This window comes from Gossypium arboreum, chromosome 11 (assembly GCF_025698485.1).
Source record: "Gossypium arboreum isolate Shixiya-1 chromosome 11, ASM2569848v2, whole genome shotgun sequence".
Classification (NCBI taxonomy): Eukaryota; Viridiplantae; Streptophyta; class Magnoliopsida; order Malvales; family Malvaceae; genus Gossypium; species Gossypium arboreum.
Window position 1 is genome coordinate 119858998 of NC_069080.1, and position 20061 is coordinate 119879058.

A 20061-nucleotide genomic window follows, 5' to 3' on the forward strand; every position below is an offset into this window, starting at 1 on the left:
CAATGCCAAACTCTACCTCTTGAACAGGTGGTAATCTCGGTAATTCCTCAGGAAAAACATCCGAATACTCACAAACCGCTGGCACTGATTCAAGTTTCTTTTCTGACTCTTTACTATCAAGTACGTATGCAAGATATGCTTCACACCTTTTTTTTACATATTTCTGAGCCAACATCGAGGATATTACTGCTGGTAACCCGTTCAATTCAGTAGACTCAACTCGGATTATCTCATCATTTGCACATCTCAAATCAATAGTTTTTCTTTTGCAATTCACAATCGCATCATGTACGGTCAACCACCCATACCGAGAATAACATCAAATTCATCAAACGGTAAAAGCATCAAATCACCGAAAACAGAACCTCGGATAATCGGGGACATTTCAGACACTTTGTCGACTAGCACATATCGACCCAAGGGATTCGACACTCGAATCACGAACTCGATGACTCAACGGTAGAGTCTTCTTGGATGCTAAAGTCTCACATACATATGAATGAGTAGAACCAGGGTCAATCAATGCAATCACATCAGTATCAAAGAGAGTGAAAGTACCGGTAATAACATCAGGCGAAGAAGCATCCTCGCGTGCGCGTATAGCATAAGCTCTAGCAGGAGCACGAGCTTCAGATCTGGTCGTAGCATCTCTAGACCCTCTCTGACCGCCATTAGCATTCCCCGTATTCCTAGGTGGTCTACCTCGAGCTATAGCAGTACTCGGATTTCCACTCTGATTCATATTTTGTTCTGACAATCTCGGGCAGTCTTTGATGAAGTGGTCGGATGATCCGCATCTATAACATGAGTGATCATGAAATCTACAACTCCCCGAATGCCATTTTCCACAAAATTTGCACTCGGTCCTATCCCGATAATTATTTCCAACACTGGCAACTGAAGTGGCTCGCGTACTCATAGGAGGTCGATCACGGTCTCATCTGGAAAAGCCCGAAGTGTTCTTAGATTGGCCTGAATCATCTCGAAATTTCTTCGATAATTGCTGAAAAGGCTTTCCCGAAGATCTTTTACGAAACTCTCCAGCTCCAACATCAGCTTTCCTTTTTTCTTTACTAAGCTCATCGGCTTTGCAAGCTCGCTCAACAAGTACTACGAACTCTCTAATTTCAAGAATGCCAACAAACATTTTAATATCTTCATTTAGCCCGTCCTCGAAGCATTTACACATAATAGCCTCAGACAATACACATTCCCGAGCATATCTACTATGTCTGACGAACTTCCGTTCATAATCAGTAACTGACATGGAACCCTATTTAAGTTCAAGAAATTCTTTCCGTTTCTGATCTATGAACCTCTGACTGATATACTTTTTACGGAATTCAGTTTGGAAGAACTCCCACGTCACCCGCTCTCTGGGTACAACAGAAACTAATGTATTCCACCAATAATAGGCAGAATCACGTAGCAAAGATATAGCACATTTCAGGCATTCATTGGGTGTGCAAGATAGTTCATCAAGTACTCGAATAGTGTTGTCCAACCAAAATTCAGCTTGCTCGGCATTATCACTGTCTGTAGCTTTATATTCAGTAGCCCCGTGCTTTCGAATTCTGTCAACCGGGGGCTTATTCAACCTCAACTGATCAATTATTGGAGGTATCGTGGGTGCAGGGGGTGTATTTGTCGGAAGTGGGGGTTGTGGAGCAGCCGCATTAGTTCGAATGTATTGGTTAAACCAATCATTCATCACATTATAAAAGGCTTGTCTAGCCTCGTCATTTTGATTGCTCGTAATAGGTTGAGAGTCCATCGACGCTGTCCCGTGTGCGGGAGAAGGCGTTACACTCTCTACATCATCAGCTACCGCTCGATCGGGATCGGGATCCATTACTATACGAAAACACATTTTTAACTGTCAGAAATCATAACACTATCGTATTAACACTATATGGCATGTATAGCTAGACTCATATATGCTACGTTAGTCCTAGAATCGACTAAACCGTAACTCTGATACCAATCAAATGTAACACCCCTAACCCAAATCCGATCACCGGATTAAGGCTAAGAGGTATTACCAAACTAAACATTTAATTATCTCATTCACAGTGTCAATAAACATAAACAGAGATCGAGCTGAAATACATACTGATATTTAAGTTATACGCCAGTTTCGTATGGCCAAAATATTTACAATTTCAAAACATAGTTATCATCAGCCTAATCTATACATGCCATATCGAGTCCAAAATATAACTGTACCAAAAAGATCGATAGTGTGATGAACTACTGACGATCCCCGAGTCGGTGGCTAAAATCAACAATCTATAAAACAGAGAAATAAAGAACAGAGTAAGCTTTCAAAGCTTAGTAAGTTTTAAGCATCACAAACAATTAAAGACTTATCGAAAATCGAAACATTCATTTAAATGACTTATTCTCAATTCAAATTGCTTCATGGCGAATACACATAAACATATACATAGATTTCTCAAAGACATATTTTTCTTCTACTTAAAATTCATAAGATGCATTTAAATCAAATAATCTCATATATTAACAACATTTGACCGAATAGATCATTGTTTTACTCGTAGATATAACAATCATTCACACTTAAGTATCATTCTTTAATTCTAATAATTCACAAAATCATTGACTGAATGTACATGAGTACATAAAGAAATTTTAACATATAATTCATATACAAATATACCATGACCGATTAAATCATTCTCATATTCTCAAATATAACCATCAATCATATTTATATATATATTCTTCTTTGATGCTAATGATTCACTTTGAAATCAATTCACTGTTGAGTAAGTAATACGTACCTGAACATTTTAAATGTATAGTACTTACTCGAGATGGTTTACTGCGAACATTCAATATCGTAATCTTACTCAACTTACTGGCATTAAGCCTGTTAGGTCTTAGGACTTGAAACCAATTACCAGTACAAGCCTACGGGAATTTAAACCTGGTATAATACCATTCGAAGCTCATGGGACTTTAGCCGGACATATTTCCAAAGACGTAGCTCTGCGAAACTTAAGTCCGGATATAATTCCAAAGACATAGCTCTGCGGACCCTAAGCCCGGATATAATTCCAAAGATATAGCCTGCGGACCCTAAGTCCGGATATAAATCACTGAATGTCATGCATACTTATTCGCAAGAAAATTCAATTCACATAACATCTTACAATCATAGTTCATTTATTCCATTCGAATAATAGCATAACATGAGCACCATTCATATAACTTTTGGCTCAATAACATACATAAGAATATATGTCCATTTTACTTTCCAAGCTTAACTTCTAATGTCTATTCGGCTTTAAGCCTTAAACATAAATTATTTGTCACTCCACTATATTCAAATAGAATCAATAGATCGCAGTACAGTTATCATACACATATCAAGACATTATCAATTACGTACTGTTAGAATTAAGTGACCCAAATTCTTATTTAAATAAAATACGATGGAAAATAAAATAAAAGTAAAATCCATATAAAACTAGACTTCTTTTATTTTATTTTAGAATAAGGGTTTTAAACCTTATTAAACTCCATCTATTTTATATTAATTAGGATAAGGTGTTTCAATCCTACTAGAATATGGCTTTGCAAGCCTATAAATAGACATAGTCTATTCCTCTTGTATTTGATTCTAATTTTTCGACATAGTGAATTTTCTTCTCCTCTACCTGTGGTTTTTTTCCCGAAAGGGTTTCCACGTAAAATTTGTGTGTTCTTTATTTTATTTATTTTATTTTATTTTATTTTTCAAAAATTGGTATCAGAGCTTCCGGGTTATTCATCTCGATCACGGTAATGGCGTCTTTGAAGTATGAAATTCTGCTGTTAGATTGCAACACTAGATTTGCGTTGTGGCAAATTAAGATGCAAGAAGTTCTTGTACAGATGGATCTGGAGGATGCCCTACTAGGGATAGATAAGATGCCTTCGACATTAACAGATGAAGAGAAGAAGCGTAAGGATCGAAAGGCATTAACACAATTACATCTGCATTTGTCCAACAAAATTTTGCAGGATGTGATGAAAGAGAAAACTGCCGCTGCATTATGGAAAAGGCTAGAACAAATATGTTTGTCGAAAACTCTAACAAGCAAGTTGCATATGAAGCAGCGTCTTTATGCTCATCGTTTGGAGGAAGGTGCGTCTGTACACGAACACTTAACAGTGTTTAAAGAAATTCGCTCAAACTTGGAGGCCATGGAGGTTCAGTATGATAAGGAAGATCTAGGGTTGATTCTACTTTGTTCGTTGCCCCCGTCTTATTCAACCTTTAGAGACACGATTTTATATAGCCGCGAGTCTCTCACAGTTGAAGAGGTTTATGATTCTTTAACCTCGTATGATAAGATGAAGCATCTTGTGGTTAAACCCGACTCTCAGGGAGAGGGTCTCATTGTTCGTGGGAGACAAGATCAAAATGCTGATGATGATCGTGGTAGGACACAGGAACAAAATCCTCGTGGTAAATCTAAGGGTAGATCGAAGTCTTCAAACAGAGGTAAAACTTGCAACTTCTGCAAGAAGAAAGGGCACATTAAATCTGAGTGCTATAAGCTACAAAATAAGAATAAAAGGGAGGCTGCGACTCAAAAGGGAAAACAACCAGAAAATTCCGGTGAAGCTGATGTTGTAGAAGACTACAGCGATGGTGAACTTTTAGTCGCATCTGTCAATGATTCTAAAGCAAGCGAGAAGTGGATACTTGATTCAGGCTGCACCTTCCACATGAGTCCCAATCGGGATTGGTTTACAACTTACGAAACAGTATCTGAAGGTGTTGTTTTGATGGGAAATAATGCTTCATATAAAATCGCAGGTGTTGGAACAATTAAAGTTAAGATGTTTGATGGAGTTGTCAGAACACTTAGTGACGTGCGGCATGTTCCAGAATTGAAAATAAATTTAATTTCGTTGAGTACTCTTGATTCAAAAGGGTACAGATACACAATTGAAAGTGGGGTTTTAAAAATTTCCAAAGGGTCCCTTGTTGTGATGAAAGGGCAAAGAAAGATTGCCAAGTTATATATTTTACAAGGTTCTACTGTTACTGGCGTTGCAGCTGTCTCTTCCTCTTCCTTGTCAGATGATGATATTACTAAACTTTGGCAAATGCGCCTAGGGCATATGAGTGAGAATGGCATGGCAGAATTAAGCAAAAGAGGACTTCTTAATGGGCAAAGAATTTGCAAACTTAATTTCTGTGAGCACTGTGTTTTTGGGAAGCAAAAGAGAGTTCGATTCACTAGAGGAATCCATAACACGAAGGGAACGTTGGAGTATATTCATTCTGATCTGTGGAGGCCATCCAGAGTGCCTTCGAAAGGTGGAGCTAATTATATGCTAACCTTTATTGATGATTTTTCCAGAAAAGTTTGGGCGTTTTTCCTGAAGCAGAAAAGCGATGTGTTTTCCGCATTTAAGTCTTGAAAAATTATGATTGAAAAATGGAAGGGAAAACAGATAAAATAACTCCGCACAGACAATGGCTTAGAGTTATGTTCTGATGAGTTTAATAGATTGTGCAAGTCAGAAGGGATCATGTAACACCCCAAACCCGTGACCGTCACCGGATTTGACCACGAGGTGTTACCGGGCTTACTTTACTTATTCCTTTCTTGGAAATTTTTTTTTTGTTTTCCTTTTTCTGTTCAAGGCAGGCTAGTTAACTGCATCACTGTCACCTTAAAAATCATATCTCGAGTTCCAGAACTCGAAAATGAGTTCCGTCAATTTTCCCTAAAACTAGACTCATATATCCATCCATGGATTTATTTCTAGAATTTTTGGTTGGGCCAATTGGTACAGTTTATTAGTTAAAGTCACCCCTGTTTCAGGGTTCGACTACACTGACCTTTGCAAATTACGACCAGGATATCATCTCGTACAAAGCTCTAATGCTCATGCCGTTTGTTTCTAATGAAACTAGACTCAAAGGGGAATCTATGCATATAAGGCATGACTTCTAATTGTTTCTGGATAATTTATGGTAAATTTTCCAAGTCGGAGCAGGGGATCCAGAAAATGTTCTGGCTCTGTTTCGCGAAAACCTGAATATCTCTTAAAATACAGCTCATACGGTCGTTTCGTTTCGTCCATATGAAAATAGATTCATCACGGTTAAATTTCATAATTTATTCAGTATTTAATTCTACTTCTACTATTTTTAGTGATTTTTCCATCTCACCTCACTGCTGCTGGCAGCATCTGGTACTAAAGCAAACAATGACTATTTCATAATTCTTCCATGGCCAACTATTTCATCATACATAATACAAACTATGGCCACCTTATCAAAATTAAGGTTTCTAAGGCTCGTGCCTATAGGTTTTAGATTCACACTCAACCGACCACATAGGCCATCTTCGCATGGCTTAAAGTTTACAACCCGAGATTCAACAAAACAAAATAGCCTATACATGCCAAATGTTCTCCTAGTTCAACTACGAAGATAATACCAAAAGATTTCCAGCCGGTGATGACTTCAACGACGGTTCCGAGCACGCAAAACGATACGAGTCCAAGAGACCTAAAATGGGTGACAAGAAAACACCGAGTGAGTTTATAACTCGATAAGTCATAAGCATTCGACAACCATCCATTAATAAAATTATCACAACATGAAACAATAAACGAGGCTAGGTACTCCATCCATATCGAAACTATACCATAATTCCTCGGACCTTTCGGTTCAATCTCATACCAAGTCATACATCCACATTTCATATTCTATACAATACGATATTTGAGGCATTTTTACACACCAACTCATTTTCACCACAATCATACAATTGCAATCATCACATAGATTTAAAGCTTACCAAGCTCAACCCCGAAACATGAACATATTGCCCATTCGTCATGAGCTCAAGGTACTTACCTGATCCGCTGTCCGGATTAACTCGATAATGTCGCACACTCAGTGCCAATTGTAATGCAAGAGCATATAGTGAATCCGCACACTTAGTGCTATATATATTCAGCTCGCACACTTAGTGCTATATAATCAAACTCGCACACTTAGTGCTGTACAATTTTAAACCCGCACACTCAAGCCAATCTTGTCACCGTGTCCATTTATACCCGCACACTTAGTGCCGAGACCAATACCTTATGCATTTTGCTGCCTTTATACATTCAACAATGGCATCATTCCATACACATACATTTGAATTTACACATCAACTCATTTAAACACAATTGCATAAATATTATGATCATTTAAATCAATACCAAATATATGCTTAATGACTTACCTTGTGTTGGGTAAAATGGTTCCAACTCGGCTATTCGATGTTCTTTCCTTTCCTTTTGCTTGATTCTCCCCCTCTAGCTTCTTGAGCTAATCAATAAATTAACTAGTTTAACCGTCTTGCCAAATATTTATACATATATACATGACATCAACAATACTATCATCATTAATTCATCAATTCACAAAGTTTTATTTCACGAACATTTGACCCATTTTTACCCCATATGGCGAATGCTACATTCATTACCCAACTAGCCATTCAACAATTTTCAGCCTCATTACCACCCTTTTTATGTCTAATCGTCTAAATGAGATCATAAACATGCCTAACTATAGCCGAATGTGCAACATTAATCTAGCATTTCCATTGCATTTAACACTTAACATTTACCCCATCTAGGCCAAATTTTGCTAGCACACAAGCCTTTGGCCGAATGTCCTTGACCTCTAGTCACCCAAAATTTCTTTGTTCTTTAAAATTCATCCAAGACTACATTCGCACTTCCAACTAATAATTTAGGTGCTCTCAAGCTCATTCACAAGTACTATTATATATCACATTAAGCATTAAATCATTTTGCAACATAAATTTTATAGCATGGTGAATACTCATGCACATACACACATAACAACAAGAACTCAATGGCACAAAAATCTCCTTTTTGTTAAACATTCGAACTCACTCATCTCCATGCTTTCATCACAACAACATCAAAACACTAATTAGGAAATACAACATTCTTGGCCGAAATTTAACTCACCTAACAACTTAGTTTCGATCCAAGATTCAAGGAAAATTTGAACCAATCCTCCAAACTATGCATGCATTTTCAAGAGTGGCATAAAACATACCTTCTTGTATCAAAACACCTTAGTCTAGTAAGCTCCCATGGCTGATTTTCTCAAGCTTCCCCTTTCTTCTTAGTACATTCGGCCATGCAAAGAAAAATGAGAGAATGGACACTTTTTTTCTTCTTCTCAAGTCATGGCAATTGTAACAAAATGAGAAAGGATGAACAACAAAATTTTTCTCCTTTCTTTTCCTCAACTCACGGCAACAAGGGGGCATCCACACTCTTTTTTTTTCATCATTTTCCTTTTTTTTTTCATTTCTTTATTTTCCTTCCATAATGCACTAGGCCAACATGTCTAGGACATGTTTTCTTTGCTTGACATCATGTCATGGCCACCACTAACCTTAGGAAATGGGTTATTTGACATGCAACTCCACGTTTGTGTTAACATGCACTAATAAGCCATTTAAAATTAGCCTATCATATTTCACCATGTTTCACATTGATCCCTATTTAATAATTTCTCATAAAATTGGTAAAATTAGAGAATGAAACTTCCACATATGCATGCACACACATAGTAAGCATAGAATATAACAATTAATTATTTTTATGACTCGGTTTAGTGGTCCCGAAACCACTTTTCGACTAGGGTCAATTTAGGGCTGTCACAACTCTCCCCCACTTAAGAAATTTTCGTCCCAAAAATCTTACCGGTAAATAGGCTCGGGTATCGCTCTCTCATAGAGTCCTCAAGTTCCCAAGTGGCTTCTTCAATTCCGTGTTTATGCCACAACACCTTCACTAATGGGATTTTCTTATTGCGCAACTCTTTTACTTGGCAAGATCGAACGCGAACCGCTCTTCTTCATAACTCAAATTAGGTTTGAACCTCGACCTCGGATGGAGTAATTACGTGTGTCGGGTCGACATATATCGTCAAGCATCGAGACATGGAAAACGTTGAATCCTTTCAAGCTCGGGGTAACATTAATCGGACGCTCTTGGTCCAACTCATTCGGATACTTCATACGGACCGATGAACCTCGGACTCAATTTTCCTTACGGCCAAATCTAAGCACCTTCTTCCGAGTGAGACTTTGAGAAATACCTTGTCTCCAACCCGATATTCAATGGCTTTCCTTTTCAAATCCGCATACGACTTTTGGCGATCCGGCGACCTTCAAACTTTCACGAATTACTCGAACTTTCGCTCGGCATCCTTAATCAAATCAACCTCAAGATTTTACCTTGATAAGTTCACCGAATAATGGGGTACGGCATTTACGATCGTATAAAGCCTCGTAAGGCGCCATCTTAATACTTTATTGAAAGCTATTATTGTGGCGAATTCAATCAAAGGCAAATATCTTTCCCATGAACCACTAAACTCAAGGATGCAACATCTCAACATATCCTCAAGGATTTGAATTATCCGTTCGGATTGACCATCGGTTTGGGGATGAAAAGAGTGCTAAAATGCGACTTGGTACCCAAAGCCTCTTGCAATTTCTTCCAAAATCGCGATGTAAATCTTGGGTCTCTATCCGACACGATAGAAACAGGTACCCTATGCAATCGAACAATTTGGGAGACGTATAATTCGCCAATTTATCGAGCGAAAAATCCGTGCATGACGAGGATAAAATGAGCGGACTTGGTCGATCTATCAACAATGACCCAAATCGCATCTTTCTTACTTGCCGACACTTTGGTAATCCGGATATAAAATCCATTGTCACTCGATCCCATTTCCATTCAGGTATCATGATTGGCTGAAGTAATCCCGATGGCACTTGATGTTCCGCTTTCACTTGTTGACATATCAGACACCTTGAAACAAATTCAGAAATGTCTCGTTTCATACCGGGCCACCAAAATTGGCGTTTCAGGTCATTGTACATTTTAGTACTACCCGGGTGGATTGACATTCGACTACTGTGAGCCTCGCTCAAAATCATCGAAACAAGTTCCGAGTTCCTTGGAATACATAATCGACCCTTGAACGTCAAGCAGTCATTGTCGTCAATCTGAAATTCCGATTCTTCATCCGAAACACATTCGGCTCACTTAGCGACCAATTCAGCGTCGACCTTCTGAGATTCAAGTATTTGATGACTCAATAACAGCTTGGCCTCTAATTCGACTACTAGCACCTCCTCGGATGAAACGGATAAATGAGCATCCATCGCTCTCAAAGCAGACAGTGCCTTGCGACTTAAAGCATCGGCCACCACGTTGGCCTTTCCCGGGTGATAATCAATGATGAGTTCATAGTCTTTCAACAACTCAAGCCAACGTCTTTGTCGCAGGTTTAAATCTCTCTGAGTCATCAAATATTTTAGACTCTTGTGGTCGAATAAATATGACACCTTTCTCCAAACAAGTAATGCCGCCATATCTTCAAGGCGAACACTATGGCTGCTAGTTCAAGGTCATGGGTTGGATAGTTTCTCTCATGCGGCTTTAGTTGTCTCGACGTATAAGCCACAACTCGACCTTCTTGCATCAACACACAACCTAACCCAAGCAAGGATGCGTCATCAGATATGACAAACTCTTTCTGGGACTCAAATCAGTACTAGCACTGGGGCCTCGGTTAAACAAGTTTTTAGTCGATCGAAACTTTCTTGACAGCGTTCCGACCACTCGAACTTAACATTTTTTTGGAGTAGTTTCGTCATCGATACAGCTATCATCGAAAAACCTTTCACAAATTGTCGATAGTATCCGGCAAGCCCCAAAAAGCTCTTAACTTCGGTAACATTCCTTGGAGGTTTCCAATCGACTATGGCTGAAATTTTGTTCGGGTCCACCTTGACACCCGATGCGGACACCACGTGCCCCAAAAAGCTAACCTCTCTCAACCAAAATTCACATTTACTGAACTTTGTGTATAACTGCTTATCTCGTAAAATTTGCAACACTAGCCTCAGGTGTTCAAGATGTTCATTTCATCTCTCGAATAGACCAAAATGTCATCGATAAATACAACTACGAACCGATCCAAGTATGGCCTGAAAATTCTATTCATTAAATCCATAAATACCGCAGGGGCATTAGTGAGCCCAAACGGCATCACCAAGAATTCGTAATGACCGTACCTCGTTCTAAAAGCGGTTTTGGGTATGTCCGATTCTCGGACCCTCAACTGATAGTACCCCGACCTCAAATCTATCTTTGAAAACACTGAGGCTCCCTTTAATTGATCAAACAAATCGTCAATTCGTGGCAACGGATATTTATTCTTTATCGTCACTTTATTCAAGCGGCGATAGTCGATGCACAATCTCATAGTTCCATCGTTCTTCTTCACAAACAATACTTGAGCGCTCTATGGAGAAAAACTCGGTCGAGCGAAACCTCTATCCGTCAATTCTTGCAATTGAACCTTCAATTCCTTTAATTAGTTAATGCCATACGATACGGGGCTATTGAAATCGACGTAGTACCGGGTACAACTTCGATGCCGAATTCCACTTCTCAAACCGGTGGCAATCCCGGTAACTCCTCAGGAAAAACATCCGAATACTCACAAACCACTGGTACCGATTCGAGTTTCCTTTCCGTCTCTTTACTTTCAAACACATACGCAAGGTATGTTTCACACCCCTTTTCACATACCTCGGCGGTCATAGAAGATATTATCACCGCACTCCTTTTAAATCAAGAGACTCGACTCGGACTACCTCGTTATTTACACTCCTCAAATCAATGGTTTTCCTTTGCGGTCCACCACCGCATCATGTACGGTCACCAATCCATACCAAGAATAACATCAATTCATCAAATGGTAGAAGCATCAAATCGGTAGGAAAACAGATTTTCAATTATTAGGGGCATCTCTTGCACACTTTATCAACGCAATGCGTATTGACCCAAAGGGTTTGACACCGAATACGAACTCGATGAGACTCAACAGTAGAGTCTTATTGGATGCTAAGGTTTCACATACATACGAATGAGTAGAGCCGGGGTCAATCAATGCAATCATACTAGTATCAAAGAGAGTAAAAGTACCAATGATAACGTCAGGGGAGGATGCCTCCTCTCGTCTGCGGATGGCATATGCTCTAGCAGGAGCACGGGTCTCGGATCGGACAGCCGTATTAGAGGTTCCTCTCTGATTACCACCCCTACCTCCAGAAATTCTCGGGGGCCTACCTCCAGCCGTCGTTTCACTAGGTCTTGCACCTTGCGTCTTATTCCTCTCATCTAGCTCGTGCAATCTCTAATGAAGTGGTCCTCGAACCGCATCCATAACAGGCCCTATTAATAGACTTACCCCAACATTCACCTAGGTGTCGTCTTCCACATTAGGGGCATTCAGGTTTCTCTTGACGATTATTGCCCACACTAGCTACCGAAGTAGCTCGGGAGTCCGTTGATGGTCGGGCTCTGATGGAAACTCCCGCAGTCGCCCTCGACTTACTAGTGTCCTCCACGAATTTCTTTACTGGTCGAGAACGGAGCTTTACTCACCGATCTTTTACGATAATCTCTTGCTTCAAATTCAGCCTTCTTCTTCTCCTTTCCAAGTTCTTCCGCCTTGCAGGCTCGTTCGACTAGTGTTACGAACTCTTTTATCTCCAAAATACCCACTAGCAGCTTTAAATCTTCATTCAATCCTTCTTCAAATCTTTTGCACATAGCAACCTCATCAGCCACACACTCCCGAGCATACCGACTAAGTCTTACGAACTCATGTTCATATTCGACATCTTGTCATACGGCCTTGCTTGAGCTCCAAAAATTCCTTACGCTCGATCGATGAACCGTTGACTAATATATTTCTTCCAAATTACATTTGAAAGAAATCCCAAGTAACTTGTTCCTTTGGGACTATGGAAATCAAGGTCCTCCACCAATAGTAGGCTGAGTCTCGCAACAAAGATATAGCACACTTAAGACATTCATCGGGTGTGCATGACAGTTCATTAAACACTCTAATGGTGTTATCAAGCCAGAACTCGGCCCTTTTGGCATCATCGGTAACTATGGCCTTAAACTCTTCGGCCCCACGCTTCCTAATCATGTCCACAGGTGGTTTACTCAGCCTCACAGGATCAGTAACTGATGGCATTACGGGCTCTTGGGGTGGATTATTTAAATTCGGGAATGGTTGGACAGCCGGATTGGTTCGGGCATATTGCGCGACCCACTCATTCATCATGGTGAAGAAGGCTTGTTTCGCCCCTTCATTTTGATTATTCGCGGATGACTGAGGCTCAACAGGCGGTGTCCCTTGCGCAGGAGCAGCCGCTACACTTTCAACGTCATCCGCCAAAGGTCTCTCTACCCCGGGTTCCATTGCTAATCAAAACAAAATTTCAACCGTCAGAAGTCATCACATTATTAAGCACTAACGATTTGGCATGTATAGCTAGACTCACACGCGCTATGGTAGTCCTAGAACCGACTAAACCATAGCTCTGATACCAATTAAATGTAACACCCCAAACCCGTGACCGTCACCGGATTTGACCACGAGGTGTTACCGGGCTTACTTTACTTATTCCTCTCTTGGAAAATTTTTTTTTTTGTTTTCCTTTTTCTGTTCCAGGCAGGCTAGTTAACTGCATCACTGTCACCTTAAAAATCATATCTCGAGTTCCAGAACTAGAAAATGAGTTCCGTCAATTTTCCCTGAAACTAGACTCATATATCCATCCATGGATTTATTTCTAGAATTTTTGGTCAGGCCAATTGGTACAGTTTATTAGTTAAAGTCACCCCTGTTTCAGGGTTCGACTACACTGACCTTTGCGCATTACGACCTGGATATCATCTTGTACAGAGCTCTAATGCTCATGTCGTTTGTTTCTAATGAAACTAGACTCAAAGGGGAATCTATGAATATAAGGCATGACTTCTAATTGTTTCTGGATAATTTATGGTAAATTTTCCAAGTCAGAGCAGGGATCCAGAAACCGTTCTGGCCCTGTTTCATAAAACCTGAATATCTCTTAAAATACAGCTCATACGGTCGTTTCGTTTCATCCATATGAAAATAGATTCATCACGGTTCAATTTCATAATTTATTCACTATTTAATTCTACTTCTACTATTTTTAGTGATTTTTCCATCTCACCTCACTGCTGCTGGCAGCATCTGGTACTAAAGCAAACAATGACTATTTCATAATTCTTCCATGGCCAACTATTTCATCATACATAATACAAACTATGGCCACCATATCAAAATTAAGGTTTCTAAGGCTCGTGCCTATAGGTTTTAGATTCACACTCAACCGACCACATAGGCCATCTTCGCATGGCTTAAAGTTTACAACCCGAGATTCAACAAAACAAAATAGCCTATACATGCCAAATGTTCTCCTAGTTCAACTACGAAGACAATACCAAAAGATTTCCAGCGGTGTGATGACTTCAACGACGGTTCCGAAACACATAAACGATACGAGTCCAAGAGACCTAAAATGGGTGACAAGAAAACACCGAGTGAGTTTATAACTCAGTAAGTCATAAGCATTCGACAACCATCCATTAATAAAATTATCACAACATGAAACAATAAACGAGGCTAGGTACTCCATCCATATCGAAACTATACCATAATTCCTCGGACCTTTCGGTTCAATCTCATACCAAGTCATACATCCACATTTCATATTCTATACAATACGATATTTGAGGCATTTTTACACACCAACTCATTTTCACCACAATCATACAATTGCAATCATCACATAGATTTAAAGCTTACCAAGCTCAACCCCGAGCATGAACATATTGCCCATTCGTCATGAGCTCAAGGTACTTACCCGATCCGCTGTCCGGGATTAACTCGATAATGTCGCACACTCAGTGCCAATTGTAATGCAAGAGCATATAGTGAATCCGCACACTTAGTGCTATATATATTCAGCTCGCACACTTAGTGCTATATAATCAAACTCGCACACTTAGTGCTGTACAATTTTAAACCCGCACACTCAGTGCCAATCTTGTCACCGTGTCCATTTATACCCGCACACTTAGTGCCGAGACCAATACCTTATGCATTTTGCTGCCTTTATACATTCAACAATGGCATCATTCCATACACATACATTTGAATTTACACATCAACTCATTTAAACACAATTGCATAAATATTATGATCATTTAAATCAATACCAAATATATGCTTAATGACTTACCTTGTGTTGGGTAAAATGGTTCCAACTCGGCTATTCGATGTTCTTTCCTTTCCTTTTGCTTGATTCTCCCCCTCTAGCTTCTTGAGCTAATCAATAAATTAACTAGTTTAACCGTCTTGCCAAATATTTATACATATATACATGACATCAACAATACTATCATCATTAATTCATCAATTCACAAAGTTTTATTTCACGAACATTTGACCCATTTTTACCCCATATGGCGAATGCTACATTCATTACCCAACTAGCCATTCAACAATTTTCAGCCTCATTACCACCCTTTTATGTCTAATCGTCTAAATGAGATCATAAACATGCCTAACTATAGCCGAATGTGCAACATTAATCTAGCATTTCCATTGCATTTAACACTTAACATTTACCCCATCTAGGCCAAATTTTGCTAGCACACAAGCCTTTGGCGAATGTCCTTGACCTCTAGTCACCCAAAATTTCTTTGTTCTTTAAAATTCATCCAAGACTACATTCGGCACTTCCAACTAATAATTTAGGTGCTCTCAAGCTCATTCACAAGTACTATTATATATCACATTAAGCATTAAATCATTTTGCAACATAAATTTTATAGCATGGCCGAATACTCATGCACATACACACATAACAACAAGAACTCAATGGCACAAAAATCTCCTTTTGTTAAACATTCGAACTCACTCATCTCCATGCTTTCATCACAACAACATCAAAACACTAATTAGGAAATACAACATTCTTGGCGAAATTTAACTCACCTAACAACTTAGTTTCGATCCAAGATTCAAGGAAAAATTTGAACCAATCCTCCAAACTATGCATGCATTTTCAAGAGTGGCATAAAACATACCTTCTTGTATCAAAACACCTTAGTCTAGTAAGCTCCCATGGCTGATTTTCTCAAGCTTCCCCCTTTCTTCTTAGTACATTCGGCCATGCAAAGAAAAATGAGAGAATGGACACTTTTTTTTCTTCTTCTCAAGTCATGGCAATTGTAACAAAATGAGAAAGGATGAACAACAAAATTTTTCTCCTTTCTTTTCCTCAACTCACGGCAACAAGGGGGCATCCACACTCTTTTTTTTCATCATTTTCCTTTTTTTTCATTTCTTTATTTTCCTTCCATAATGCACTAGGCCAACATGTCTAGGACATGTTTTCTTTGCCCATCATCATGTCATGGCCAGCCACTAACCTTAGGAAATGGGTTATTTGACATGCAACTCCACCTTTGTGTTAACATGCACTAATAAGCCATTTAAAATTAGCCTATCATATTTCACCATGTTTCACATTGATCCCTATTTAATAATTTCTCATAAAATTGGTAAAATTAGAGAATGAAACTTCCACATATGCATGCACACACATAGTAAGCATAGAATATAACAATTAATTATTTTTATGACTCGATTTAGTGGTCCCGAAACCACTTTCCGACTAGGGTCAATTTAGGGCTGTCACAGATCATGAGACACTTGACAGTTCGTCATACTCCACAGCAAAACGGTGTTGCAGAACGAATGAACAGAACGATCATGGAGAAGGTTCGAAGTATGTTGTCAAATGCCAACTTACCGAAGGCATTTTGGGCAGAAGGGGCCTCTACTGCATGTTTTTTGATCAACCGATCTCCATCCGTTGCCATTGAGAAAAAGACTCCACAAGAGATATGGTCTGGTAATCCTGCTAATTATTTTGATTTAAAGATTTTTGGATGTCCTGCGTATGCTCATGTTGATAATGGAAAATTGGAACCGAGATCTATTAAATGCATTTTTCTTGGTTATAAAGCTGGTGTAAAAGGGTATAAGTTATGGTGTCCTGAAAATAGAAAAGTTGTGATTAGCAGAGATGTTGGTTTTTATGAAACTGGTATGCTACCTAACTTATCTCTTAAAGACTCTTCCAATAAAGAAAATCAAAAGCAGGTGGAGCATCAGATTAATACAGAGTCAACTCCTCAAGCCAGAACAAAAATTGAGAATAGAGTTGCTTCTTCACCACAATACTCTATCGCCAAAAACAGAACTAGAAGAGAAATTAAACCTCCAAAGAAGTATGCCAAGGTTGATCTAGTTGCTTATGCTTTAAATGTGGCTGAAGATATAGATGCGAATCAAGAGCCATCTAATTATTCTGAGGTGGTTAGCTGTGAAGACTCAGAAAAGTGGATGTTTGCTATGCAAGAAGAGATGGAATCACTCCACAAAAACAGAACATGGGACCTTGTGAAACTTCCTAAAGGTAAAAAGGTTGTTCATTGTAAATGGGTGTTTAAAAAGAAAGAAGGGATTCTAGGAGTTGAATAACCCAGATATAAAGCAAGGCTTGTTGCAAAGGGTTACAGTCAAATTCCAAGAGTGGACTTCGCAGATGTGTTCTCTCCAGTTGTTAAGCATAGTTCGATTCGAGCTTTGCTTGGTATTGTGGCCATGCATGATTTGGAGCTTGAGCAGTTAGATGTAAAAACTGCATTTCTGCATGGAGAACTTGAGGAAGATATTTACAAGCAACAACCAGAGGATTTTATAGTTTCAGAAAAAGAGGACTATGTTTGCTTGCTGAGAAAGTCCCTTTACGGTTTGAAACAGTCACCAAGATAGTGGTACAAGAGGTTTGATTCCTTTATGACTTCTCATGATTTCAAAAGAAGTAGTTTAGACAGTTGTGTTTACTTTAAGAAAAAGCAGTGATGGTTCTTTTGTGTATCTACTTCTTTATGTTGATGACATGTTGATAGCGACAAAAGATAAAGGAGAGATAAGAAAGGTTAAAGCCCAACTAAGTGAAGAATTTGAGATGAAAGATTTAGGACCAGCAAAGAAGATACTTGGTATGGAGATTCTCGAGATAGAAAAGCAAGTAAATTGTACCTAAGTCGGAAGGGTACATTGAGAAAGTTCTTCGCAGTTCAATATGCAGAGTGCTAAGCTGTTAGTACTCCTTTAGCGACCATTTCGACTTTCATCGGCCTTGTCTCCTCAATCGATGATGAGATTGAGTACATCTCACATGTTCCATACTCTAGTGCAAGGGGATCTCTCACGATACTATGGTTTGTTCACGTCCGGTTATCATATGCGATCGGTCGGTTAGCGATATATGGCAAATCCGTAAAAGAACACCGGAAAGCGGTTTAGTGGATTTTAAGATACTTATGAGGCACTACTGATGTTTGCTTACAGTTTGGAAGAACTAAAGATGGAGTTATAGGGTATGTTGATGCTGATTTTGCTGGAGACCTTGATAGAAGAAGATCTCTCACAGGTTACGTCTTTACAATCGGAGGTTGTGCAATTAGTTGGAAAGCCACTTTGCAAACTACAGTCGCTTTGTCTACCACTGAAGCTGAGTACATGGCGATTACTGAGGCTTGTACTCAAAACTTACCTTGGATATACTTGAACGGTTGCGGAAAGGCTACTCAATTACTTTCTCTTTTCCCCTATCCAACTTCGACCCTCTTTGCTCTTGAGCTTAAATTCAAAAATTTTAAACTAGTCATTATTCAACTATTCAAACATTTCTTCAGAAATATAATATATATATTCGACTTTCACACACATAGATCATAGTAAGTTTATAAGAAAACATTAAGCAACTTCTTAACAAATTTTTATCAATGATTACCACATAATCACAAATTCACAATAAGCTGTCTTCCTGAGCAACAGTCACTAACTTATTTATAATTGGAGCTACGAAACTCCAAATCAATTGCCGCAAAATTTCCCTAAAAATAGACTCATATATCTTTTATCCATAAAATTTTCAGAATTTTTAGTTTGGCCAATCAATACCAGATTTTTCTTGAAGTTTCCCCTGTTTCACTGTTTGACTAGTCTGACCACCCTTTACTACGAATCAAATTTCTAATTGTACAGAAGTCAAAATATGTTCTCGTTGATTTCATTAGAAACTAGACTCATTAAGATTTAATTACATAATTTATTCGCTTCTAACTCCACTCCACAATTTATGGTGATTTTCCAAATTCACGTTACAGTTGCTGTCCCAAGCAGATTTACTACAATTTACTCTTTCACAACTCTTTGCATTCATATTATTTAAACATGTATATCACCAATCAATTTCATCACAATTCTATAATTTCACTTAAGCATAATCTCAATACAATACATCATGTTCAAATCATTATTCAAGTTCAAATTCGGCTAGCACACATATGCATACTAGCAACTAAGTATTAACATTGCATTTCATACTATAACCGAATGTATAGCTCATCAAAATATATTTATTCGTGTTCCCTTAACACATATTGGTCAACTAGATCATGCATTATTCTTTGGCACATTTGGTCATTAAAGTAATCACCTATTTAACTCTCAAGCATTTTTATACTAACATATCTCCCAAGGCCGAATTCATATACAACCTTTAGTACTCATTTAAAGTTAATATTTTAAGTAATTTATGTACACAACATTAGCCAAATATCCATTTACTAAGCATTTTAACAAATTTTCTATTACCAAATAAATCGCATATATATAACACTACTCATTACACATATACATCAACTATCAAAAATTCCCACTCCTTAGCTATTGCCGTATGCTTATATAAGTCTTGAGTCATCTTTAACACATTTATCAATCTTCCAATTCAACCTAATACAAAAATAATATCATTTAAACAGCCAACACCAAAACATTTGTTCAAATGGACCTAGCCGAATACCTCACTTAGCTAAATGATTCACACAAATCACTAATAGCCAACTCAAATTCATCCTTAATTTCTCCTATAACAAAATTCATCAAAATTTAATAAGAAATACATCAAATTACATGACCGAATTTGCATTTAT